Genomic DNA, 24,153 nt, shown 5'->3' with positions numbered 1-24,153 from the left:
GGTTATCGCTAGAAGTACAGCACTACATCATTATTGGCACTTAAAGTTATATTTAATTTTATTTGTTGTGTATCATTTTCTCTTCTTTACTGCTTTCATTTGAATACTGATTATTCAATTATCTGTCATCGTTTCAATTTTATTTTCGTAGATCGTTAGACTTTTATGATGAATTATTGAGTCCCATTTTTAATGGCCCGGGGAGGAAAAAATCTAAAATACAGCCCTGGTAACACTTAAAGTTTTAGATTTATTGTTAATATAGTTTCAGATTTACTGTTAATGTACTAGAAATTATGTTCTAACTGATAAATTTTATTATCAGATGATGAAATTTCTGACGAGTATGAGGTATAAATAGAGGAGGTGGAAGGTTAATACAACATTAGAGGTACAGAAACCTAGTGTATTTTCAGCAATACCTTCCGGGAACAGAAAGGTAAGCAATAAGAATAACAGAGAAATGTTAATTCTATGTAAACATGAGATATTTGTTAAATTAGTAATGAACTTAAAGAATGGGACATATTCCAGATTCATGGAAATAATATTCTTGTGCCAAAATAACAATATTATTAATAGTAATATTAAAGTACTGTAGCTCAATTTGTAAAGTACTAAGGCCCGATTGCAGAAATGCAAATCAAATCAGTCCCTGATCACCAATCAGTTGATGTCTGATTTATTTGATTGTTCATTGCGTTGCACAAATGTGAATCTCCAATCAACTTGTCTCAATTTACTAATTGTTGATTTGAGAAAGAAGTGCATTTGACAACAGCGCTATTTAGCAACCACAGCCGATTTGATGCTCTTTAAAAGTCACGAAACGAATGCATGAAGTGGGCGGTGACTAGGAAAACAAGTGAATGCTCTGTTGTTTTGTTGCTTTTTGTAGAAATGAAACAGGCGGATTCTATTTCTATATAATAATAATAATAATAATAATAATAATAATAATAATAATAATAATAATAATAATAATAATAATAAAATGTAAAGCGCCCAATGGCCAAAAGTCCATATGAGTCTAGTCTAGAAGGTTATAATAGACTACAATATAGTGAAAAAAAAATTAAGCAAACAAAAAACGTGAGGGGGTTTCTGTTGTGGGATTTGCTAGAGGAGTTGACAAGAAATTTGAACAAGCATAGCCTCCATAGCCCAAAAGAATTCCACTTCCTATCTCTCTATTTACAAATTGAGCTCGTAACATAATCATTAAAAATATTGTGCTGTCATGTGTAGAACCCTGCCAACTGGCTACAACATTTCAGAATTTCAATGATGGTGTACATATTGCCTATACATTCACAGAAAATAAACCTTTTCTATTTCGATAAAGTTCGGCATGATTTCTACCAGGTGATTGGATGGGGATGTGAGCAGTCTATACAACCAATTACTCTTGGAAATCCTGACATGGCCGAAAATTATCTCTGGATTTCAAATCGTTCCCTGTTTGAAGTTTGGGGATTTATGAGACTCTGCCATAACAAAACAATTTCATACGTAACATTTCTAACTACTCGTCAAATAGTTGATTTGTGGACAATAACAAGATAACCCAAGACCGCCTGAAAATTTCCAACAGCATAAAATCTCAGCATTATTATAACTTTTTTCATAGGAGAAAGTGATAGGTTTCGATTTGTCTGTCCGCATATATTTGTTTCAATTTTTGAAAGTAACAAAACACACGAATCCTTACTTAACCTAAATCTTTGCTCAAATTATCTGTCATTATACATAAAAACAATTAATTTCTATCACGGAAATGCCTTCTTTTTAATAATATTTCCTTTATTCTAAAATTTCTTCATCAGAAGAATCCATTATGTCGAAAACAATATTATTACGCTGTAACTATTTACTATATAAATTGCAGTAAATGCACTATAAAGAGAATAACATAAATACTTGATCAGTGATCAGTCACTTAACCAGCAAAAATCTGTTGATCAAATCTGATGGAAGATTGATCTCCGATCAAATATTGATTGTTCTTTCTGCAACAGAAATAGAACTGATGGCCAATCAAACCCTCCTTGATCGCCAATCATATTTGATCGGTGTTTCTGCAACCGGGCCTAAATCTACCACTTTTAGAAAGGTAATAAGACCAATCTTCAGAAAATAAGATTTTCAAAATCTTAGTTTGGAACTATTGAAAAAGAAAAGCGTGTTTTTTTTCACAATAGAGTCCACATCTGTGGAGTAACGTTAACATGTCCGGTCATGAAACGAACGGCCCAGTCCTCAAATCCGACACAAGTTAGGGGAGAGTCGGGTAGTATCGGACATCGGGTAATATCGGACAGTGAGTTTCTTTCATCTACCACACGATGATAGTACCTGATTGACATGGTTACGTTTCTGTGATGTCGCATAGAGAAACGTAACCATGTCATTCAGGTACCATATGGTGGTAGATGAAAGAAACGCACTATCCGATATTACCCGATGTCCGATACTACCCGACTCTCCCCTACCTGGTTGAGATTTCTTTGATGTTTTCCCTCAAGCAACTAAAGCAGAATTGCTGGGTAACTTTCGGCGTTGAACTTCGGACTCATTTCTCCATCATAATTACATTTCCCCTCTTTCATCATCAACTCCGATTCTTTCCCATATTTCGGACTTGCTCCGATGTAGGTCCACACCTGTGGAGTAACGGTTAGCGCGTCTGGCCGCGAAACCAGGTGGCCCGGTTTCGATTCCCGGTCGGGACAAGTTACCTGGTTGAAGTTTTTCCGGAATTTTCCTCTCAATCCAATATGAGAAAATGCTGGGTAACTTTCGGTGCTGGACTCCGGACTCATTTCACCGGGATTATCACCTTCATCTCATTCAGACGCTAAATAACCTAAGATGTTGATAAAGCGTCGTAAAATAATCTACTAAAATAAAACAAATAAAAAAGTTCCGATGTAGAGTCGGCTGCGAGCCGCCACTGAAGTTTTAACCCGTGATATGTGGTCATTAGTTGCTGGTGATAGTGTTGAATGTCGTGGGCTCATAGAGCTCTTGAGACCTGAGGTTGAAGGACCGCGGTGATGATTACTCGGATAGGTAAAGGGATTCTGTCGGTTGAAGGCGAGGTTCGGAGGCTGCCCGGAGGGAAATCTGTAGCGTAGGCATGCACACCATTCAGTGCCATGTAGTACAATGGGTCTACTCACGCGGCCTATGTGCGAAGGCAGTACCCAGCCCGTACCTACTCCCGAGGGGCTAAGAAACGTCCATCTTCGTAGCCTAAAGGAATCATGTCTATACCTGCTTTGGTTTATCTTGTCTCAGTAGCAATAAAACCAACTCCCTTCAAATGAGGGTGGAGATTATAGGAGGGTTGTAAATTTTCGGGATTGCTTTCAAAACTTTGTTGTTGTACAGGCTGCCGGAACTCAGTTTCTTGAAAGACAAGCTCAGTGACGGAACTACACAGTACGAAGAGAGATATTTTGTTATTTTATTTTGCGCTACAGAATGTATCAACTAGTCCCTTCCACCACTGGATGTATGGACGGCATCACTCCACTCCGCCCATCTCCATAACAATACAGACGAAGTAAGACATATCTCCTTTCTCTCTCTTTCCACAGTGAGACAAGATTCATCACACAGACTTTAGTACTCGCGTTACGGAATGAACGCTGATTTGAGTCCTCATGGGAAAGTCATTTTCTCATAAAATTTCGGCCAGTGTATGGGATCGGTGCCCATACAACATCGTGATGGTTTGAGGAGCTATGATAGAACATGGGAGGAATGATAGTAGGAGGAATAAGAATAAAGTACATAAGATTTGCTGGTGATTTTTATTTTATTGGGTTATTTTACGACGCTGTATCAACATCTAGGTTATTTAGCGTCTGAATGAAATGAAGGTGATAATGCCGGTGAAATGAGTCCGGGGTCCAGCACCGAAAGTTACCCAGCATTTGCTCGTATTGGGTTGAGGGAAAACCCCCGGAAAAAACCGCAACCAGGTAACTTGCCCGACCGGGATTCGAACCCGGGAACCTGGTTTTGCGGCCAGACGCGCTGACCGTTACTCCACAGATGTGGACTTTGCTGGTGATATGACGTTGTTAGCAGAAGAGGAAATGATACTAAAGGATATGCTAGTGGAGCTAAATGACAGCTGTGATCAGTATGGAATAAAGATAAAATAAATACAAATAAGACGAAGAGCATGGTCATTAGAAGGAAAATAAATAATAAACTAGCGAATTGTAAATGAGGCAGTAGAGCAAGTGGACAGCTTCAAATACTTGGAGTGTACTATAAGCAGTAGCATGAGCTGCAGCCAGGAAGTCAAAAGGAGGATAGCAATGGCCAAGGAAGCTTTTAATAGAAAAAGGAGCATTTTCTGCGGACCTCTGGAAAAATAACTAAAGAGACTAGTAAAGTGCTTTCTATGGAGTGTGGCATTATATGGGGCAGAAACATGGACATTAAGACGAAGTAAAGAGAAGCGACTAGAAGCATTTGAAATGTGGATATGGAGAAGAATGGAACGTGTGAAGTGGACAGACAGAATAAGAAACGAAGCTGTGTTGGAAAGAGTGGGTGAAGAAAGAATGATGCTGAAAGTGGTCAGGAAGAAGAAAAAGTATTGGTTGGGTCACTGGCTGAGAAGAAACTGCCTACTAAAGGGTGCACTGGAAGGAATGGTGAACAGGAGAAGAGTTCGGGTCAGAAGAAGATGTCAGATGATAGACGACATTAAGATATATGGATCATATGAGGAAACGAAGAGGAAGGGGAAAGATAGGAAAGATTGGAGAAAGCTGGGTTTGCAGTGAAAGACCTGCCCTTGGGCAAAACATTAAATGAATGAAAGAATGATAGGTAGCGAAATCCGGTTACGAATACTAGTTATAACGGCTAACCATAGGATACGTACGATCTTGTCGGATGATCGTTCACATCTGCTGAAACATTAGACGTGAAACCTTGCCCCTTTATGGGCTGTCGCGCCACGCATTAAACAATACAAACCGCCAGAGCAACAGGCTTTGAAAATCTAAATTTGGACATCGGTACTAAAGAAGAAACGAATGGGTTTGCCACAGGACAGGATCATAAGGGGTTTCGAAGTCGAATGCTCCTGCTCTTTAACACCGTGCCGGAGGATCTGATGTGACTTCAAAGGATGAGATTTGAAACGCTCATAGTTGGGCGTGTAGCAGTTGTAACGGGGACAGCACTGGGATCACGCGGTGGGGCGAGGACGTACGCGTGCTCTGATGGGCAACTTACCGGGTTCACGCGTGCTATTTGGAAGAATGAAACAGAACGCTACGTAAAGAAATACCACTTTCCGCGCCATTCCGGCAGACCTAACTCGGGAACGGCAAAAGCTACAAGTGTACTTGAGCACTCAAAAGATTCGTTACGGACTGATCTACAAAATAAAAGTGAAACGGGCGACTGTAAGATAGAAAACCTTTAGAAACAAGGACATAAATTTGGATTTCATTTCAAAATTATATTTACAAAGAAAATATTAAAAATCCTATATGATTCTAATGCAGAATTACAATATGCTGCTTACACAATTACTGTCACCTAAAACACTAATAGAAACAGATCTGGAGGCAACTGCATTGTTGCTGGAATGACAAAAACTACGAGAAATCAAAATGTCCGACTTAGTGAATCAATCCGACTTCACACGCTTCTAACGATACCTAGTTTTGTTCTACATTTACTGCAATTTTATATTTCAAAGTACAACTATAGTATCATTATATTTTCAAAACATATTTTGAACAGTATTTACATTTTCATATTATAAAATAATGGAAAATTGTTTATTTAAGCCAATGTGAAGTCCTTAAATTTTATGGGTCATATTCATAGACATTCTTAGCGCGGGCTTCCGGTGGATGATCTGCGAACTAACGTTTTTCGAATTCATAAACCAGTGTTAGCAATATGATATGATATGATATGAATCCCATACAAGTACTGTCATCCTCTGAGGAGTTTAGTGCTGAGAGGAATGCGGTTCCGACTAGTGTAGCGCGGTACTGGAGTGGGAGGGGACAGTGACAGCTGCAGTCTGGAAGGAAGTACAATCATACTGAAAACATTTGCCAAATTTACGAGAGCAGTATGCCTATTAGCCTTCTAACGTATTTTTGGCGAGATAGATATACAACCATTCGTACTTACGTGTTCAGAGAAGGAAAGTATTGTAGAAAATTTTATTTATTTATCTATTTATTTATTTATTTATTACTCATTTATTTATATACTACTTATTTATTATTTATTTTGGTGAAGTTAAGGCCATCACACCACAGAAATACAAATACAATAAAATAAATAAAAAGAAAAATCATAATACAACTACAATAATATAAATGAAAAGAAGAGTCATACTATAAAATTTAGTGATTAGTAGAATTGAATTAAATTTGTAAAGTAATCAATTTAAATATATTGTACTGCTGAACTCACTTGAGAAGTATAAGTACTTGATTTTGTATTTTAAGATATCACCAACAAATGATTTTCGCATGACATTATAGGGATCTGTTTTTCACGATACCAATCACACATATTCTAGAATTCCTTCTTCTTCTTCTTCGTCTTCTTCTTCTTCTTCTTCTTCTTCAGTCCCTTCTGCTGCTAAGCGTCGGGTTTTCCTCTCTCCGTCCATTTCATCCATTTTTCCCGGTCTCTACACATTCTCTTCATCTCTACCATTGTTTTTCCTTTCTGTTGGCCTATTCTTTCTATTGTATCCTCCCATTTAATCCTTGGTCTGCCTCTTCTCTTTCTTCCTGCCACTCTCATTTCCATCACCTGTTTAACCTTCCTTTGTTCTCCCATACGATATACGTGCCCAAACCATTTCAATTGCCTTTCATTAATCACCTCTGTTAATGCTTTTCTCATTTTAACTTCTTCTCTTATATAAAACCAAAAATTTTCCACAGCATGTTTCCTTAAAATGACTTGTAACGGTGAAATATTTTATGAGTAATTCATATAATATTAACATAGTTAACATCAGGGAGAAGACTGAAGACTGCATATTTTTGGACGATTAATACTTCCCACTCCGCTTGGCTCGGCTTGGCTGTAGCAACAAAAGAATCTACCTGCAACCCCCCCCCCCCGCACCGATGGCAAGAATACCTCAGGTCCCAGCGCTAAACTCGTCAGAGGAAGACAGTAGCCAGTCGATAGCCGATAGCTAGTTTAGCACGGTCGTAGCGCGGGCTAGCGAAATATTTATGAATAGTACCATATGAGTCCCCTTTTTTCCTTATAACGTCCTCAATTCTGCGATAGGCTACATACTCTGAAACACTTTGGTTGTAATAACCTCTTTAGGCATTTCATTTTTCACCAGTTCCCACAAAATCCTGCGTTGATTGACTTGCTTCAAATCCAGATAATTTTCATGACGTGGGATGCGAAATCTAATAAACATCGCAACGTAGAAAAAACATTGCCTACAGTCGAGCCGTTCTTATTTCCGGCAGCAAATCACACAACAGCTTCTGGTCAGCTGACACGCTGCTTCACTGGCAATGGTTGTCGTCAAGGTTATGCAGACGACATACCGCTTCTCGCTCACGGTGGATGTTACTGTGTTGTCAAGTCTACCCTTGTACTCTTAACGAAGTTTTAGCACGTGTCTAGTCTTAAACATTGAACGAAAAATTATTTCCTACGATAAATAATTAGTAATATATGAATACATAATATTATATATTACTGTTATTGTTGATCCTAGCATCCCAGGACACATAAGACTTACCATGTTGTGCTTGCTATAATTGGCTTTTCCGACCATTTGAAATAACGATTTTCGTAAATACAGAAACAATATTAGAAATTACTAAAATGGGAGAAAGCTGTAAAATATAATAAATAAACATTTTTTTTATGTGAATGAATAACTAAAACCACACAACCTATAAATTAAGTAAAATATGTTAGTATTAGAAATTTTGTCATAATAAGTTATTGCTACATAAAAAAAATTACACGAAGAACCTTGCCTACCGTATTGTTCAATTTAGAGGTGCTACGCCTAGATCGCTACAATCATTGTTGGTACCTGCCGCTGCCATAGTTCTCAGTTGATTTTCTTCTTTGTCGGATTCTCCGTACTTCTCTGTCGTTATTTGAGAAACCGTGAACTTGTTCACATCACACGCATCAGCTGTTCATTGCACCACTTGCATTAAAGGCAATAAACTATCCTTATTTTCACGTTCATTTTCGAAATAATATCTAACGCCAAGAATCATTTCTCTGCTTTGCGAATTGATGGTTTTCCGACTCCTCCGCGGCATTATGATGCTCAAAACTCAGCGATAACACAGCACTAACAACAATAACACTGCACTACCGACTGATTGTTCGACAACCTTCTATTAGAATTGCGTTCGTTCACTATTGGCTTGACAGAGATTTAGCAACACCGCTATTGCCTACCTTCTTCGCGCCAAAAGTCGAGAAGGCGTGGCTACGCCGGAAATAAAAACGGCTCTACTATAAGTGAGTGTGGATACTTCGACTATAAAATAATATAATACAAAATCAAACATGAAACGTCGCGGCCCTGTACGGCCCAGGTGGCGTGGGTCGTGTAAATGTACCTAGAAAGAGAGAGGTTAAACTGAGAGAAAGAAGAATAAGAAGAACATGAAGCAATTTTAATTATGTTTTACCATTCTCAACAGCTCTTGGGGAAAATTTTACAGAATAGCTTCGTCGACAGCGAACAGTGCAACAGTTTTGAAAGTTCAGCTTTCGTGTAACAATCACTTGCTCCATCTGTTGCAGAGTCATGTCTGGGAAAAGTGCCTGGGTCCTGCCGCTGCTGCTCTCTGCCGGCGTGCTTCTGTACCTTATCAACACGATAGAAGCAAGAGCTCCTGTTGACTGTCTGTAATGTAGCGAATAATTTTTTACAAGAAGTTAAGCAAGCGAATAATCTGAACAGCAGAAATAATAAGTTGTTATTCGCATTTAAAATAACATATTAACTCAAATGACTGCTTCGTTTTAAATTATCCAAAATATTGACGCATGATTAGATAATAAAATATATCAAACATGATTAGATCACAGTCTACTATATACAGTCACGAAGCTTGAATTTTGAGGGTACCAAAAACAAAAGACTGTGACGGTACTATTTCGCATTGCCTGTAGTGAGGCGATATTAGCGATCCTAGTGGTGAGCAACTATCTAATGTTTGCATATTTACTACGTATTGAGCTTCGCGACTGTATATAAAGTTGACTCGTTTAATTATTAGGCAGCGGCATTCCTTTTAAGATTTGTAGGTCTTTATTGCATGCACCGATAATAAAATGAAAATGCGACGTTGTCACGTCTTGTTTGTTGCTGCTATATATTAATATAACATGGATATGTGCTAGGCTTAATTGCTCAAAGCATGAGTTAATTTGAAGATTATTTATATTATTTAGATTATTTATTTTAGATTAATTATTTAAAGAAATAATTAAATGTTTCTCCATAAGGAAAACCGGAAAGTTTGACTTTTTGTAATAATTCTTTTATTGTTAAGGATTGGCCCTTATTGTAAGAACTATATATTTCACGGCGAATGTAATCACACGTAAAACCATCTACTTTATTAAATTTTGTGACTTTGTGTCCACGCTTTTTAGGTGTCTTAGGTCCCTTTTTTTACAATTTTACTTACAGTATTTCTATTTAATTTAAGAATTTTAGATGTCTCCGAAATTTTTCCTTGACCTAAATTGTTTTTCAGAACATACGTGTGAGCATTGCACACAAACGTTTGACACTGCTTACATAATTTTGGTCTAGCTTTTGAATTTGAATTGTTATTTAACTCTGATATATTATTATTATTATTATTATTATTATTATTATTATTATTATTATTACCATCGTCGTTATTGACGTTCATGGGTGTCGGTTCCGACACTTCACTCGCTTCCCACGGCCTCCACATTTTTATTATACACTGAACTGTAATATAATTAATTTTCACTGTGAACTAGAACAAGACACACTGCTAAAATTTGCAACTCCGCGTGGAGTATTGGAGCGGCCTTCAAAAGACTTGACGACGACAATGGACAGCGACATAATTAAAATTATTGAAACTACAAAGCTTCCGTCCTCTTTGACACCGCTAGCCTACTAATTGAACGTGGCTACTTTTACTAGACTGTGATTAAATGTTGAAATTCTGTGGTGTTTGGGTCAAGGGAGATAAGTCATAAAATTGAGTTTGGAGATAAATGAAAATTAAATTTGGAACCCTTATTACAAATCATTTTCTACACAAATAAAACACATCAATTGCTAGTATTCTTTTGATTTTTGCACACTCACTTCTATAATTTAACTTGTGTGTTCATCTGCGGAACAAATTCTATCTGCGAAAAAAAAAGACATCACCCTTTACCCGAACACCACAGAATTAGCCTCTAAACCCATTGAATTTCATTCAGCATACGGGTACGTATGACAAAACTCGAAATTCTTACACTGCCATAATATTGTTCCTGAGAATTTATTGTCTATTAATATGCAGGTATTTAGAAGAGGAATGAAGAACAGCAGCATGGTATAAAATTATTTAATGCCATTACATAAAATTTCGGTCTCTAGGACTTAGATAACTTCGACACAGAATGTTCAAAATTATAATTACTGTTCATTATGAAATTACTCTGAGGGAAACACAAAAGAAAGACGTCAAAAACATACCCACAGCTGTTGTTGCATCAACCTATAAACGTTACATATAATCAGACGGATTTCCTCAAATCCCCTGTCATTTTCCTTCAGAATATTTATAGTCACTTTTACTGTTAGATCATATTGTAAATTTTATTACTGAACAACAATGTAATTTTATTATCTCAACAATAACTCTTCACTCTCTACAATTTAATTTCACTCCCGCCAACAATGGGATTTGCTCTCCGCACAGCAACACAGCGTTCGTTTGTGCAGCCCACAGACGACAATGACAATTTACTTGGACTATTACGAACAACAATGGACTGTTAATCTTAACTAATATTCACAAAGCACTATTTACAACACAGAACTGTCAGTTCTCAGTTCACAGCTCGTTTGTCTTGGCTAGTTCTTCTAGCTCAGTCACTCGCGTTCACAGAATCTCGAACCCCAGACCTTCAGAGACGATCCGCTGAACTTCGAACTCAGGTCCCCCAACTGCGGTCCACTGCACTCGAACTCCGGGCTTCAGGCTCCACAGTTACGGACACAACTCAAGTCGCGCTCTGGTCTCGAAGCTGGCTTCACTGCTACACAAGACTGGCTTGCTGTCCACTGACTTACTCTCTGACTGACTGACTGAATGACTACTCAAGTTCACTCGCGTTTCTTCTTTTATAGCTAAACCATAGTTACGAGAAATTTCTACGGGTGTCCAGAGATAGCTCTCTCGAATTATCTGGATATCTCCACTTCGACGGACTTCTGGACGATTCGGGAGGGTCCCCCCCCCTTCACTCCGCACGTAGCAGTTTGCTTCCTTCCTCACTCGGCAGTAGCAGATGCGCGCGCAACCTCCCCTCGCCGCGTTGCCGTAATACACCCCCTCTGCCCTTCCTCCGTCGGTCGTGAGATCGAACCTCACGTGGCCGTCACAATATTATTGAGACTGTTGGCCAGTAGTAGTGAATTGTTGATAAATTTGGTTTTCATTTTCCTTACATCTATCGAAACTTGATTCTTTACAGTTTAATTCTGCATCTTAACGTACAGTCTTAAATAATTTACAAGAGTGGTGCGATGTGTAACAATAAATTGTTGTGATAAATGCGTAAACCGAAAAAAAAATATATCTGTGCGAAGGAACTATGGAATTCACAACACATTCTCAGCTTCAGAATTCTAGCTAATTAAAGAAATGATACCCCTGAATTGTTCATTCTTTATCCGTAATATTCTTTTATCCTTAAAACTAAAGAATAATTGTATTTTAAAAACAAATTCAAATTAGTCTAACTCTGAAAATATTCAGATTAGGACAAATGTTCATATGACTTTTCTGTTCAAAATATCTTCGGAAATAAGTCCAGTAAGTGACGGTAAATCCTCGTGAATCACCCTGTAGTTTATAATCTTAGGTTAGCACATTAATGTAAATAATAAATTATTATTTCCAGGGAATATCCCTACGCACCGCAATGTAGAGGGCAGATGGAACCGGATTCCGGAAGGTAAACTATTATGATGCAACAATCTTTCTGCTAATTTCACATGTTTTCTATCCTCATCTTTCTGCTTTAGTAAAGATTAGGCTATTTATTTTCACCATATAATATTCAATATGGAGGATCGGCAGTTTCCCACAATGCATCACTCCTTTACGACGATTTTGTCCTAACGACGCAATTTAAATAATAAAGAAATTAACTACTATTTAGTCCCGACGCTGTTATTTCCGTCGTGACTCCGCCTCTTTGCTTACGTCTTAGAAAGTGAAGGCTCTATAAAGTCTAGGTAGGTAGTATCGTTCGCCATTTTTGTTCTTACGTTGCCGAGCTACCATACGAGGAATCTATTTGCCACACCGTTAAACATTATCATGTCGTAGCTCCTATGATAATAAATCAAACGCAATGTAATTCAGCAAATAATTGAGCGGCAAATAACGTCTTCGTGTGCTTTCTGCGAACGCCAACGAAAGAGCTAAAATGGCGGGCGATTATATTAAGTATTTATCGAGCCTTAAGAAATGAATCAGCGACTCACAAGACGCACACGTTTAAATGTAGCCGACCTGCAACGCGATTGGCTGCCGGAAATTAGAGCGACGGGACTTTATAGATGCCATTAGCTTCAATTTCTTCTCATTTCTCCCACTTATTTGCTCTTTCTTTCTTTTTTTCTTTCTTTTCATCGCCTCTATCATCTGATTATACAGGCTGTAAGCGGTATAAGTACTGTCATTTTCATAGTAGTCGAGAACGGTCTACAGAATCAAAAAATGTTCATACAACATAGGGTCAAAACTTGAAAGTTTTCCCAGAAAAAAAAATATATTATTTTCTTATTTGATTTGCGTTATACTGCTTATATCGCTAGTAAAATTACGAAAACTATTACATTAGTAGGTACATCTATACTTGTTTTTTTGAAAGATGGGACATGACAGTTGAGCGGCCGAGCTTGGAACTATAGTGCCATGTTGCCAATATGGACTACCACGCTGCCAGCTGATGGAAGCTAGCAATTGTCGTGAAGATGGCTGACGTTAAAACATTAATTGACAATTGACGCCAAGGTAACAATCGACAGAGAATCAAAGATGAAACGTACCAATGCTAACATCATGTGCACAATAAATATCGCCAAGAAAGCTATTAAGCACTCGCCAAGTGGGAATTGTAAGTTTGGCAACTCAACCGCTGTTACCATAGCAACAGGCCTACCACGCTATGTGGCATTCAGTTGTTTTTCCGATCGCAACGCTCCTGTTATGTCCCATCTTAAAAAAAAACAAGTTATAGCAAAGAGTTTATATTAGTTCAAATAAATATTTGTGTTTTCCATTACGTTTTCGTGAAATTAAATAAAAAATATATGCTTAAATTTGTTAATATTCTGGCGTGAGAGACGTGGCAACGTTCAGCAGGCAGTAGTCTGCACAGACATAAGTACGAGTCAGCTTATTTTAAGTTCCCTGTCCATAGGTATACTGACGAGCGGATGACAGTTCAGTACAGGGTATTCGACAAACAATTTACAATGTCATTTACAATTTAGGGATATTATTATATATGCTATTAATTTAGGAGAAAGTCGTCCCAATTGAAATGAGATGTACCGTTAACGTTTCCTCAAAGAAGGTTACCTAATCGGCGAAATTTTGTAGCAGTTTCTCAACGATTATTAGAAACTAGAAGTCTCTTACCCCGTTTCGAAAATCACACAATCAGAAATTTCTTTAAAAACTATTCTGCTTTACGGAAGCGGGAGAGATTAAAATGTTGCATTAGAAAAAACGTTCGTGTGACTTTGAGCAGTAAACTATTATTGTTTATTTTTTAGACGTACAATTAAAAAATGGGCGGTCGGGTAGCTCAGTTGGTAGAGCAGCTGGCTACGGACTGGAAGGTCCGGGGTTCGATCCCAGGTGGTGACAGGATTTTTTCTCGTTGCCAAACTTTCAGAACGGCCCCAAGGTTCACTCAGCCTTCTATAAAATTGAGTACCGGGTCTTTCCCGGGGGTAAAAGGGGTCAGAGCGTGGTGCCGACCACACCACCTCATTCTAGTGCCGAGGTCATGGAAAGCATGGGGCTCTACCTCCATGCCCCCCAAGTGCCTTCATGGCATGTTACGGGGATACCTTTACCTTCTTCTTCTTTTTACAATTAAAAATGGAGCAATATTGTTACATAAAAAGTAAATTTTCCATAATGTTCTATTAATGAGATTGGAAGTTTGTATTTGCTGCTCGTTTTATATACAGTAAGCAACAGTGTTATCCTGGTCCGCTTCTGCGTTAGAACAGAGGGTCTGTTTTGTACCGGTATGTCTGTCCCCGCTTGAGCTGTGCTGTATACTTCTAAACCCCCTCCTCACCGCTTGAGCTGTACTGTGTACTTCTAAACGCCATTCTCCCATCCAGCAACATTGCAAAACGTCTAATATAGTAAGCTTTAATAATTAGTAAAATATTGCAATTAGAAAAAAAATGTAAGGACATTTTTTCTTCCTTATGACATGAATAATCATCAGTTAAAATAATGGCATTTATATCCCTTACAGCCTGTAGTTGTACCTAACTCATCTAACTTACTCTACTACACATTATTTGGTCTTATAGGCTTTGACGTTAACAACTTTTGTCAGGTTTACTACGCTGACATCTAGTTGTTACATAAGGAGTCGCGTCATAATTCCCATTCGAATTGCATTAGCTGCTGTACTGCCATCTCGTGTTCGTTTACGGCGGACTGGTGGCGATCCTGACGGTTGTTCTCTTTAAAGTGCTGCCGATTTTAACATAGCGATGAGTTATCTGTTACATATAATTATGATCTAGGTCCAGCGGCTGTTCCTCTATATGAGCACAGGAGCACGTGAACACCTTAAAAACCAATAATCATACGTATTACTGTATTAATATTATTACCGGTACATCTATTACTTTCCAATGCGAAATGACGTTCCTACATTTTTCGTCTCGAGAGAATGTCCTGTCCGTGTGTCGTGTGTCTTTAAATCTCCATTGGACTGGTTGACAGCAGTTCGCACAATTTTTCTCTAGTAGGGTGGAATAGCCTGAGGCGAGAATATTTTCTGGTTTGTTACAATGGTTACAATAGCTCTGGCTCGCACAAGTCTTAGGCCCGATTGTATAAACTATTTAATCTTAGATCAGAGGTTAAATTGATCCTTGTTTCAGCTGAACTTGGAATTTTGTGTTGTATAAAGTCTAATCTGAGATTAATTTGTCTCAAACTAAAGTCAACTTTGACTGAAGAAATTTCTCCGATTAAGTTAGATGATCCAAGTTCAGTTATTTATTTTCTGTTTGAAATATACGAGTGACAGATTGTGCAAATAAAATATCCATTATTATTAATATTAATAGATATGATAGGTACATTTATATATATTTCTTTCAATTTCTTGCCTTAATACACAAACAATCTTATATTTTATAAGGCTCTATCGTGTTCAGCAGTATCAAATAACATAACCTATAATTATATTATGTTAATAACAACCATTAATTATTAATGGATATGATAGGTACATTCATAAATTTTCAATTTACTGTATTACTAAACGAAAATTGTCGTTTTATAAAGCTTTATTATGTTTAGCAGTATCAAACACCATAACATGATAACAACTCGGAGAACAGTCAACCTTCTTCTTATTGTCCGCCATTATTTATATTGCACAAAAAACTAGTGTCTCCAACAGAGTATACGGAAAGTCGCCAAAAAGTAGTTGTAAAGTCGCTAGATTTCTCATTATCAACAAAGAAAGATTAAATTTTGTCACTATTGGGGTGCTAAAAAGGTCACTAAATCTCTATTTAAGCAATATAAAAGTTAAAAGAAATTGTTGTTGAAAAAGAGTTAAAGTCGCTAGATTGGTAACACTGAAAAAAAAAAACCTGTATAACATGGTCCGCGCATCACGTATTTCACCTGTTTATGCGATGTTGCCAGATCCTTTTCACGTGAACTTAGATTGCATTTGAACCAAGGTAATTGATCGCAGAAAAGTTTTATACAATAGAAGAAGTGTCTGAACTCGGTTCACTTTTCGATGTACGATCAAAGTTGATCTTTAGTCAGGGAGTTTTATACAATTGGGCCTTAACGTGCTAGTGACAGAGAAAGAGAGATGCTCCATCTCTCTTGGGTGTGGCATCCTGTTCCTTTCTTCCTCTTTCCTCGTTTTCTCGCTTTACTTTTTCTTTTCAAAATACCATTATGCGCGGGGACTGATTCTGTTGTCTTTTGTTCAGCAAAGTAAGGAAAATACAAGAGCTGCATTGGTGCGTATTGAGAGTTGAAACAGTAACATTTCAAGTTTGGAAACGGACGTGTATGAAATTGTGATTGTGTGGAATTAAAAAAGGATTAAAACATTCCTCCGTAACACCATGGCAGAAGATCGATTAAGTACATTGGCTATGTTAGCAGTGGAAAAAAAACTTATTAACATGATATAATAAAGTTATTGATAAGTTTGCATCTCTCAAAACTAGGCGCATGGAGCTTCTCTACAAATAAATCTAGATCTTCAACACCAACTACAACAGCAATGAAAATGAGTCCTATGAATTAATTTTTCTCTAAAGTCCCGGGTTCGATACCCGGCCCCGGAACAATTTTTCCCTCGAAATTATTCAAATTAACTTTACAGGGAGTTATTCCTGAAAGCTTAATTTGCATAATACACATCACTGTACGTAACAGAAAACCACAATTTAAAGTCACACAGAGTTAGTGTGCACTCAAATGTTGGTTGCTTGACGGTTGTAGCCCACTTTGAGGTCTGTGGATATAGAGGGAAAAATTGGATCGGTGTCGGGTAGAGTTCCCGGGTAGCTCAGTGGGAGAGCGTTGGTACGTTTAATCAAAAGTCCCGGGTTCGATACCCGGCCCCGGAACAATTTTTCCCTCGAAATTATTCAAATTAACTTTACAGGGAGTTATTCCTGAAAGCTTAATTTGCATAATTTTACTCTACTTTTGTTTAATGGTTTTAATTTTGGTGCATGAATAGGTTAGAACTCGTTTATCTCTGACGTGTGATTCAGCTATAGGAGAATATATCAGTGTGTTCATTACTCATATTTTTTGTGAACGCCCATTCAAGAAAGGCACGAGCCGCCACTGTCTAGGTCTTAACTTACTATTTTATCATTTCAAACTACGTTTGCAGCATGTTTTCCTCTTCCATAATGCAATTTGTTATTCACTACGTTACGAAAGCAGATTAAGAATCATTTTCTGAGATGTTCGTCGTATAGCTAGGCCTACTGTTCATGACATATGAGATTAATTTTATTATCCATGAATATCTATAGAATTAATTTGTTTCAATCCAAATTGGACACAAATAGTTACAACTCTGTTTAAATCCATAGCTTAGACCAGGCCTGGGCGCTAATAACTCAGTTGAATCATTGCAGACTACCCCTTAACTCCCCACTGCAACTTCCCCGGCTGAGACAGTATATTTTGGTGCGGAACGAATAGACAGGAAGTTTAGTGACGGATTATATCAGGCGGGGATCATTAGCATTTACTAACTTTCGGCTCTCGCTGGTCGCCTAAAAACCAACACTGATACACAGAACCTTATGGACGAGGATATCTCCGTCCTTTTCACTTTCTCTCTTATGCCTATAGGCTACTTTACTACTGGGTGTTCAGTTCAAAATGTGTCATGGCTCGCTGTATGCCGTCATGTGGCTAGCCGATGAGCCTAGAGAATTCAATCTTCCTACACTTCCGCAGAGGTGTATAACCTAAGAGGCAGAGAAGTTGCCTAGCAAGTACGGCGTTCATTCTGAAGAGTACGTACCGATACGTACGGTAACGCCGGTAGTGGCAGGAATGTGAACTGTTTGGAAATACGTACTGTCGGGATATGGGGAGAGGGTTAAGACGATTACTTACGTATTTGTTGACATTAACTTCGACGGTCAACATGGACACGGAGCATTTGATTTGTGTTACCGTACGCAACCGATGATAACAAATATCCTGCGTACGGCTTGCCGGCGCAAAACACAGTTCGAAAGAGGTTATGGTAGCACACAGACCGTACAGACCGCCATCTGTTGCTACGATGTTCAAGTTATACCGTACACGTTCTAAGCTCAGATTGAAGTACGCCTTAAATAATAGGCAACTTCTCTAACATATAAGCTAAAACTCGCTTCAAATCGGTGACCCAACAACAGTGACGTCATGACACACTTTGAAATGAACACCCAGTAGAACATTACAATAACAAGAAACTTTCTTTTATCAGTACTGTCACATTAAATAGGATATTAGCAATGAAGTTGTATTCAAATGGATATAATTAAAGGCACACAAATACAGCATTAACTGCCAAAAATTCATTAGTTCAAACACATGTAAGCAGGCATTAAGCAGGCTTACATATTACATAACTGAGCAATGTTTACCTTGGAGTCCGTTTGTGTCTGCAGGAGAGTGTTCGACCTGGAAGATTATCCAAGTGAATTCGGACGAGACGTGGACGGGTTCTTCATCGGAGAACCCTTTGACGGAGACTACCTGGTGGTAAGGATGCAGTGTTACCAATCTAAAGGCTGACAATTCCACTACATTCGTTAAAGTACCCAGTTGAGCAGTACATAACGAAATGTCAGGTTCGTTCCAACAGCAGTCAGGAACCGTCCGTAACCATCGTGAGCATGCGCAGTACAGAAAAGGCGTTCCAACACAATCCGAACCAGTCCTGAACCGGAAACATGTACTGCAGTCGGGCGTTCCAACAAGCTTTTGACAAGGGTTCGGAACGCTCAGAAATAGTCCGCGGATTGAGGCATGTACGGAAGAGTACGCAAGACGCGCATGCGCATAATCTCACCAACATCTGGATACTGAAGAAAGACATGATCGACTGTTCACATCAATGAGGTTTAAGATGAAAAGTGATAGTGCAGACGAATAATAAAACTAGAGATTTAATTTAAATTTTCGCCAAAAAGAAAGGGACTGGAAATTATTTGGGTATTCAAATAGTTTATTACAATTACAACATGCAGCTTTGATTAAAAGTGTAATTAATAACGTACATACATTAATAATTTAAAAAAAATAACTATTTTTAGATGAGAGTCCCCCAGTACACGACATTGAATTAGCGGAATTCTTGCCTTCCATATTTTTTGTCATCTTTTTACAGAAAATGTTCGAAATTCTATTTTCTGCAATTTGAATTAAGTAGCTGCGAAACGATAATAATAAGCATCCCGTTCTTAGCAAAGATAATCACAGTTATAGCATCTCTGGATTTAGTACATAACGATCCGCGAAAGCGTTCCAACAGCGTACAGTCCAGTTTCAATCCCATAGCAGATGCTCAACTAGCGCATGCGCATAAGATGGTACAGGAACCGTACATGAACTGATCCATGAACCGCTTGTTGGAACGAACCTATCAGCACACAGGGGGCAACATTATTATTATTATTATTATTATTATTATTATTATTATTATTATTATTATTATTATTATTACACTAATTCTTCTGTTATTTCTTGTCCTTCGCTGAAGAGTCGTGACCTGAATCAATTCTAACTAATACTGTGTATTCATGGGAAAGAAACTTTCTCTCGATATTTCGGTCACTGTATGAAACCAGTGCCCACGCAGCAACGTGACGAATTTGGAGTTACAATAAGTAGCGAAATCATGTTCCGAGAGCCAGCTATAACGTTGGGGGAATCATGCTGCGATCATATCGTGTAACGGTAGTTCAAGAATTGTATTCCATCCTTATTTCAAAGCGTTTACATGTCGATTTTTAACAGGTTATGCGAAGAGAGAGATCTATTCAGAAGGTTTATCGTCTAAAGGCAATTCCGTACTAAAAGAATACGACTTTATTTGCGATCGTTTTTGTCTCTAGCAAATGGCTATGCCATAGTTCAGTTCCAATATCGCTCAAGATTCTCTTTCGTCTTTATACGTCATTTCCTGTTTATTATCTTGTCCAATATACCTCATATCTGTTTCTCTAAACTTTTATACTAATATTTTTAATCTCATCATATGGAACAGAAAACTGGATGCAACAGTATATGGCAATTTTTTTTAATGTAACCTCTCTTTGGTTTAGGGGCTTCTGTCATCCAATCTGCTTTCAAAAAAAAGTTAGAATTTATAAAACAGTTCTATTACCGGTTGTTCTATATGATTGTGAAACTTAGACTCTCACTTTGAGAGAGGAACAGATGTTAAGGATGTTCGAGAATAAGGTGCTTAGGAAAATATTTGGGGCTAAGAGAGACGATGTCCCAGGAGAATTGAAATAGTACATTATGCAACGAGCCTATAATGATAGTAATTAAGAAAGCGAGTATGGATGTTTATGAAACGAGCGCAAGCGAGTTTCATAATTTTCATACGAGCTTCTTAATTACCATTATAGGCGAGTTTCATACGACTTTTTATGCTCGACCATATTTCTAACTTGAAATTATCGGTATTCAGATGTATATATTTTATTTGTATCTGACAAGATCGGAAGTGACCTTGTTCTAGGTCGTGAATTGTGAGATGTGCGCAGACGCGAAAGTATTGATTTTTTTCCGAGGAACAATAATGTCATTGGCCTTGATGTATAATCCCGTTAAACTTGATAATATTATAATATTATAACCTTGATTATTGAATTCGACATTGAAAAACGAGATGACATATTGAATTTATTTGAATATTATTTGCAATTAACGCTAATTATTATAGTAATAGAACATAACCTTCTGCGACAGTATTGGATTTCCAGCCTCCGTGACTTTTCGCTAATTCTCTTTCGATTGCATTTCCGAGAATAATCGATACTTGCGGTTTTTTAACGGTACAAAGCTGACTTCTCATTGGCTGAACACATGTAAGCTGAGTTATCATTGGCTGAAGACCTTGTACTTTAATGAGTAGGTGTACTTTAATGACATGCATTAAAGGACTGCTACCAAGTGTATAATTAGTACATTTCGGCATGGTCGAGCATAAAAGTTACACAACGCAGAACTGCACACATAGTATTCTTCACTTAACATACTTAGGAACATTGGGCTACATCCAGACGTTTAGGATGGGCAGGGCATGTAGCATGTATGGGTGAAATCAGAAATGCATATAGTGTATTAGTTGGAAGACCTGAGAGGAAAAGAATCTTTTGGGGAGGACGAGACGTAGATAAGAGGATAGTACTAAAACAGATTTGAGAGAGGTGGGATATGATGGTAGAGACTGGATTAATCTTGCACGGGATACGGACCGATGGCGGGCTTATGTGAGGACGGCAATGAACCTCCGGATTGTGTAAAAGTCATTTGTATGTAAGCAAGTCGACTTTCTTATTTAACAGATACGTAAAAGTTCTTTTTCACACACATATTATTTTGATGAACGAAAAAGATGTTTGACTACAAAATCTTATCACAGCCCAGTTTATTATAAGTAGACTTCGTGGAATTGCCACGAGAATTGCAAGGTTTACTGCGCACGCAGTATAGACTGTATGAGAAGGTGGCGTGCAACGGATGGAGTATGCCTCTGATGTAAACACTGAGTAGTATACTGCTGTTACAATAAAACCTGTATCCTGCATTCAAGAAATATAATGAATGATTATTGAAGTAGGAAATGTCTAAACATGTGAATACACAATTATTTTATGGTGAGATATATTAACTCTTAAAATTTAATGTAAGATACATCATCCTTGAATATGTGCATTGCAGTGAAGAGTTACGTACATTTTGAGCGACTGCAAATTAATCTCCTCCGATGGTCACTTAAACAGTTTTTATTTTCGGAAAATGTACGTTCAACATCACAGGATGTAATACATACATATTTGAAGAACGAAAAGTCACTACTGTTTAGTACACCAACTTCAGATGTCTTGTCGTGACCTGATGGTACATTATTTATAATACGAAGTTGTGAATAGGCAGAATTTTTAGCAATAATGTTTCTCAACTTACATTTCACTTTTTCTGAAATTAGTGAATTGTTATTTTGGATAACGGTTTGTGATACTTTTTCCACTTATGAAGAGCTTCTGAGAGTTGTAGTTTAGACGATTCTAACAGGATGATGCTTTTGGACACGATTTTAAAATTAGAATCAATGAACAGAATATCTTCCAATAGCTGTTCAGAAGGCAATGATTTTACTGCTGCAACAGCGGAATTGTCTATGCTATCCAATGCATCAATTACCTCCATTATTTTGCCGTAATGTTCTGCATAATTATTAACAGCATCCAACCACATTCCCCAACGGGTCAAGACTGCTGCGGGGGTAAGGATTTTCCAGAGGCAATTGTTTGGAACAACAACACTCTCATTGTAGTATGTTTGATTAAATTCTTGTCTGCACTGAACAAATGTTAAGCTTTGACTATTCCAACCACAGTAATGCAAAAACAAGTGCTTACATAGGTATACATTAGCTGTAGCTGCTCTATCTATTTGGATCGGTCACAACTCTTAACATGAACTGCTTATACTACGAGACCGGGCGGTCCCTCACCTCCTCTATAGTACCGTACATCGGCAGCCTGATTGCATGATGTGTGTGGCAATTCAACGATGTCTAATTATAAGTAAAATTAATATTGCTTCTTTGCGATTTGCAGGAATATTAGCGCAGCTGCAAAAGAACCAGGGACTCCCAAGTGCCGTATGACTACTGGTATAAACTCCATGCCCTCGTGTGTGCCAGTCTGTTTCTGTTCTATTTGAATAAAGCAAGTAAATGAGAAAGCTCGTTAAACACTTATTTTGAACCTACTTGATTTCTTCTTTTATTTCCATTATTCCTTCCCTTTTCCATTTCGTAGTTGCTTTATTCATAGGGTATCGGTAGTTTGAAAGACAAAGTGTTTCACATGAATCCGCACACATTTGGAGGAACTCCAGGCTAATACTGAGCCTCAAATAAGAATTTCAGCTGATGAGCATAGACTACTGAGAGTCATATAATCTCGTCATATGAAGCTTGCATACGAGCGTAAAAACAACACTTTTCAACACCTAGTGTAAAGTACGTTTTATACTCCATTTCTGCTTCCGCCATTGTAAGAAACATTTTACTGACTGATGCTCAACCTGTGGACCGGGAGCCACATCCCGTGCTACGGCAGTCATATACTGGGACATCACTTTATTTTTACTTCAATTTTTATTGTACCTTAGTTTTTAATGTACTTCACTCCCACTCCTACTAATGAAGTTCAACCGTCCTCCACACAGATTCAAGACCGCATATACAGTCATAGTAGCCTTACCGTCACAGTACGTTCCAAAAATATGTTCATGTTTTCCAATGACGAAAGAGCTTTCAATATTGCATCATTTTCGCATAGGTACTTTCGTCCATTTGCCTACGTCGCATTCCGGTTTTCCCCACCACCTTCTATTCGCCTCTCTGTAAAGGCTAGTGGCTGGACTGTCTTAGCCCATTTCTGAGAACATTAATTTCTGTTAGGAATTGGACATCTACGTAATATTATACCCATACAACTGTTTAAAATAACTTAAATAAAAGGGCATCGTTAAGTAATTAACTGTCACGTGATTTCCCTCATTTCTACGATCCTCCAACATAAACACTTGGACGGACAGTAGATAGCATGTCTGAGTAATTTTATCTTTTCGGATCGAGCAGAAGTGAAGATTGAATTTTCATTACGTAAGGTACTCTTTTACAGAGTAGAATTATTTCAACATGAGTTACTAGTACGAAGGACGAAACTGATAATTGGAATTACACAAATTAGAACTGAAGCCTGTATCGAAAGGAACCGCCACCATTTTGAAAAATGTGTTTAAATATCCATATTATGATTATTTTTCAATTTAACTTCATTCTCTATAGTGT

At 37.8% G+C, this 24,153-nt stretch overlaps 1 long non-coding RNA gene across 1 annotated transcript; it reads left to right on the top strand.

The window, feature by feature from the left end:
- Positions 1-393: 393 nt before the first annotated feature.
- On the top strand, positions 394-23,036 carry LOC138694866 (uncharacterized). The gene is made up of 5 exons (XR_011331025.1): positions 394-439; positions 8,818-8,922; positions 12,184-12,237; positions 18,719-18,812; positions 22,910-23,036. It is a non-coding gene; the product is annotated as an uncharacterized lncRNA (long non-coding RNA).
- Positions 23,037-24,153: the final 1,117 nt, after the last annotated feature.

This window comes from Periplaneta americana, chromosome 2 (genome assembly GCF_040183065.1).
Source record: "Periplaneta americana isolate PAMFEO1 chromosome 2, P.americana_PAMFEO1_priV1, whole genome shotgun sequence".
NCBI classification, from domain to species: domain Eukaryota; kingdom Metazoa; phylum Arthropoda; class Insecta; order Blattodea; family Blattidae; genus Periplaneta; species Periplaneta americana.
This window is presented reverse-complemented; position numbering and strand designations above follow the sequence as displayed.